The sequence below is a fragment of the Nanorana parkeri genome, unplaced genomic scaffold, assembly GCF_000935625.1.
Source record: "Nanorana parkeri isolate BGI_ZX_2015 unplaced genomic scaffold, ASM93562v1 scaffold921, whole genome shotgun sequence".
Lineage (NCBI taxonomy): Eukaryota > Metazoa > Chordata > Amphibia > Anura > Dicroglossidae > Nanorana > Nanorana parkeri.
The window spans coordinates 610,445-615,564 of NW_017307189.1; positions in this window are offsets into that span (position 1 = coordinate 610,445).

Consider the following 5,120-nt stretch of genomic DNA (forward strand, 5'->3'; position numbering starts at 1 on the left):
TATATATACACACTGAGTGGCCAGTTTATTATGACCACCTGACGTTTGTAGGCAAGTTAGCTATAATTAGCTATAATTTCACGCTGAAGTTGCTGGAAGGCCAGACCATTATAAATAGGGAGTCAGGTTGTTTACCACGACAGTAGAAGTGATTTGTTTCTGAAGATATGGGTAAACAACGCGATTTAACAGCCTTTGAACGTGGGATGATTGTTGGAGCTCGGTGCCATGGAGCGAGTATCGGCAAAACAGCAGAATTCGTTAAATGTTCAGGAGCAGCTGTTGTTAAAGTGTTTAAAGACTGGACTGTCAGCCGAAAATCTGGGTCTGAACATGCGGATTGTGGCCGTCAGTGACTAGTCAATGTTAGGGCAGAACGGAGAGTGGCAAGACTGGTACAAGACAACAGAAGGGCAACAGTGCAGTGACAGATTCCTCGCATCACCTTTCAACATCTCGTGGAGTCACGAGGTGGCCCAACGAAGTCATCTTGTGGAGTCATCTCGTGGCCCAACGAAGTACTGATAGGGTGGTCATAATAATCTGGCCACTTAGTGTATATACAGTAAGTGGCCAATAATGTGACTGTACAGTCAGCAGTTTTGGGAAGAAGTGATAACTGGTGCAATAGTGTTGTCTGCAGCAACCAGCAGGTGCCAACATTTAGAGGTTATTCACGAAGGACCTGAAGGATCCAGCCGTAGCTTCAGTTGATCCTTTGGCTCTCTTCGGCCATCGGAGCCCTTCTGTTCAGTCAAACCGAAGGGCTGCTGTACGGGCTATTCACTACAGCCCATACAGCAGCCGAAGGCGGCCGAGCGGCTCAGCCGTGCCGAAGGCATACAGTATGCTTTGGCTTGAATGAGCCAAAGTGACAGCCAAAGCGAGGCCAAAAGCCGGCCGTTCACCTTGCAAATGACAGCTAGGCAGAGCCAGGCGTGATTTCACGGTTGGCTCCGCCTAGTTGTAATGACAGATCAGCACCCCCAAATTACCTGGGGACGCTGAACTGTCATTAAACAAAAAACAACTCGGCAGAGCTGGCCGTGAAGTCACGGCCGGCTCCGCCCAGTTGTTATTCATTGGCCAGGACCTGCTAGAAGACTCTAGCGGGTGCCGGCCAATAGGCAACAGTTGGGCAGAGCTGTCACTGCTAGCTTCGCCCAATTGTTTTTCTTTTTTTATAATTGTTTTTTTCTTTTTTTAAATATCTTTCTTTTTTAATTTTACTATTTTTTTCAACCTTTTTTTTCAACTATTTTCACTGATTTGCTATTCTGCTCGGTACTGCCGTTCGGCCCCTATGATAATAGGGGCGAATGGCAGTGAGTGAGCTGCTGGAGCTACGGCTCAGCCGATCCAGATATTGGATCGGCTGAGTCGAAGTCCTTCTGCACTTCGGCTCACCTGAACATGCAGAGCATGTTCGGCTGACCAAAGGCAGCAATACAGAGCCGATGTATCGATGAAATCAGCCGTACAAGCCGGAATTGAATAGCCAAACAGCGTTCGGCTCACTTCACTTCGGCTGGGTTATTCACTCGGCTGCCTTCGGCAGCTGAGTGAATAACCTCCTTAGTTTTCAGCCTGTGCTAGAATTTTATCAGCTGCTGTGGGCATTTCTTTTTATAGAGTACAATAGATTTCATAAATGTCCCCCAATGGGGTTCTACCTTAAAACTGGAAACAGTTCCCCACTTTTTTTTTTATTATTCCCTAAACAAACCCTAGTTGCCAGTCTGTCATGCTGATCCAATTGCTTTCCGAGTCCTTGAACAAGCCCTCTGATCAGGAGTTCAGTCTTTCTTATTTGCATCCTTGTTTCTAGTCAGTGGCTCAAAGTACTGAAGCCTTATACAACCAAACAACTAGTACTTCTTCAGAGGTTAACATACCTCATGGTTGACCAGTCCTTGTAACTGAGTGGCCAGAAATAAAAAAGTTATTCCTTTGTTTTTGTATATGGCAGAGATAAAGCCTTTGTGAATTGCTTGTTACTGCAGAATAGATGGCTGCCAGAAAGTAATCCTGAGGCTAATGATAGGTCTGCTACAACTGGAAAAGATATGATTTACTTTACTGATCTTACATGCAATAATGGCTCCTGGTTATAGCTTTTGTTTGGGTTACCATGAAGATGTGTTATAGAAGGACAAAGAATTGAAGCAGTGCTAAGGCCATACTCTGACCCATGAAAAGCAGAAATGACGTACCTAAAGCACCATCAGTCAATGTGTAGTAATTCTTTTGGTTGTGCTACAACTATAAAATGTCCGTGTTTTTCTGAGCTAAAATAGACTTCACCTGTAGAAACAACAATGTGCAGAAAGAAAATAAAAGTCAGGGAAAAGGTACCAGGATCAATGCATACTTAGGAAGAAACACATTTGCACATTTATACAAACTGAGAATTCTCTAGGCCTCTGAACAATCAGTTGAGACCTGGTGAAATAGAGAGTTTTCACACACTAACTGGTCAGTTGGCTTAATTCATTGAGGGGAATTTATCAAAACTGGAACAGACAAAATCTGGAGCAGCTGTGCATGGCAACCAATCAGCTTCTCTCTTTCATTTTCAAATCTTAACTGAACAAACTGAAGAGAGAAGCTGATTAGTTGCTATGGGCAACTGCTCTAGATTTTGTCAGCTCCAGTTTTTATAAATTCCCCTCATTGTATATTGTTTCACTTAATTGTATTCATTTTAAATGGCACTCCAATGCATTAACTTGTGTTGTGGTATTGTGAACTGCCTTGGAAAAAAACGGTGCACATCTGCTTTTTGGTCCACTGTAATGTGTTGGCAGCCCACAAAAATATAATGCACATTAACGTGCATGTAATGAGTGATACCTGTGGTTATCAGGGTACCCAGGAATTGGCGCAATCTGGGAAGACTTCAATTATGCTCAACCCAGTTTTACAAGTTGCCCCACTGTATCACCAAAAATGCCCAGGTCAGAAATCAAAAAACAAGAGTCAGTGTGCGGAGAGTAAATAGGACAAACCAAGGTTGATGTAAGCTATTGGAACATAAAAAGTAGGAGCTAAGGGTGGCCATACACTGCAGTGGAACTTCGGCTCAGGAAAGGATCCTTTAAACTCTTGTACATTTTACTTCCCAATGGCAATATAAAAACAGCCCAGTGTGCAGGCTGAAACGTGTCAGCTGTTTTTATCTTGCCATTGTGAGATTTTAAAGGATTCCTTTCTTGTACCTGAGTTTCGCTAGTTTGAACGATGAAGGTTGACAAGAGCCCTGAGCGAGCACCAAGGTCTCTGTCCAGTGTATTTGGACAAGTGAGGCGTAGAGCGGGATCAGTGTGATGATTTGGCCATACACCTTATACAAGCATCATCTATAATCATAAGGAGAGGATCATGTGGAAATCCTTCCCTTCCCATTGTTTGCTTGAGTTTGCCGAGCACATGCTGGAAGTCTATGTTGGCTGCCTTGCACAAACCATCCAAGCAGGTCATTTTGGGTTGTCAGACTTCTCAATGTTGGTGGTGGTAATACATCTGCTTATATTAATTCCTATGCATTGCCATCCTAAGGTAGGTCAGACCTCACGGCTACCCATCAGCATTAGAGAGGACATGAAAACAAAGCTGTTTAGACCGGAACATTTGTTTATGTAGCATGATGGTTTGTAGAAAGATCTTTGGTAAATGAATGGAGCCAGAAAATGATGTTCTTAAAGGAGAACTATGAGGTGAGTGCTTTTCACTCACCTCATAGTTCTAGCCGACCTGTGACAATGAGACTGTCACAAGTCGGCTCAGTAGATCGAGAGGTGAGCGAACACATGCCGGCGTTCGCTCACTTCTCGATCCTGTCACGGCTCTCTGCCGTGACAGGGGAGGGGCTGGATTCCCCTCTCCCCGCTCCGATCTGCCAGCGCTGACTGGCGGAACGGACGGGGCGGGTACAGCTGGCTCTGCCTCTGATAGGCAGAGCCAGCTGTCACTCACGCAGCTGGGCGGATATCGATTTCGGGATCCGCTCCGGCGTCTCAGTATGCCGCGAGCTGTAGCTCGCGGTATACTGAGCCTGGGGTGATGGGAGGACGCTAGTTTGTGTCCTCCCGTTACCCTAAGAACTATGGGGAAAAGCCCTAACCCCATAGTTCTCCTTTAACTGGTGTCAAAGTTTGATTCAGATGAGTGACATTTTTCCTATTTTAAGATAATCAGATGATTGTTCCCAGTACGCATGCACATTTCACGGACCTGAATGCATCATTTCAATATCTGGCACAGCTTTGTGTATTTTTCCAGTGAATGATCTTTTTGGGTGAATAAGCTCATTACTGTTTATGGAAAGACTGATCATATGTAATGCTGGCCATATTGATAACGGTTTTCTGGCCATTTGAACCACAGCCCTACTAATGATCAACAGGAGCAAGGCAACCTACCACCAAAAATGTAGGTATTTATATGGCAGAGGTGGTGGAATGTTGTGTTACAGAGTATGTATAGCCAATTTTGTTTTCTGTTTTGGATAGAAGGGTGAGGGATTCGAACCCCCTACGAGGGGGTCCTCCCCTCTATTTGTCCTGATGACCATTGTCACTAAGACTGAAAGGGATGCAAAATGCAACATGTCACAGTTGTCAACAGAAAGTAAACTTTCCAATGGGAATACCTGTTTTGGTGACAACTGTCTAAGTAAGGAATTCTCTTAGACCATTGTTACCAGGGAGAGACAACCGTCTCCCTGTAACATAAAGAAGAAAGACAATGGTGCGGGACACGACCTGTAGGACGAGAGCTGTGATAGAGCAGAAGACATTACTAGACCCGTTGGACTTGTAATTATGTTATTGCAGCATAATAAGAGCACCAAAGGTAAGAGGGGAGAGATTTTCATTTGGGAGGGTGACATTTCTCTTTAAAGAGGAAGTTCACCTCTTCCCTCTGCTTTTTGATTTTTTTACCTGTTAAGTATTTGATTTGAGGACAACCGTACCCATCTATCCAGTGTTGTCCTGCTCAGTTCTGCACTAGCATCTTGGTCCTTGTCAGTCATTGGAAGTTGGCTGCCTCTTGCAGGTTCAGGAAGCTGGCTTATGAGCTCGCTATATACTGAGAGTGCCGCAGCCTGCACGGATCCT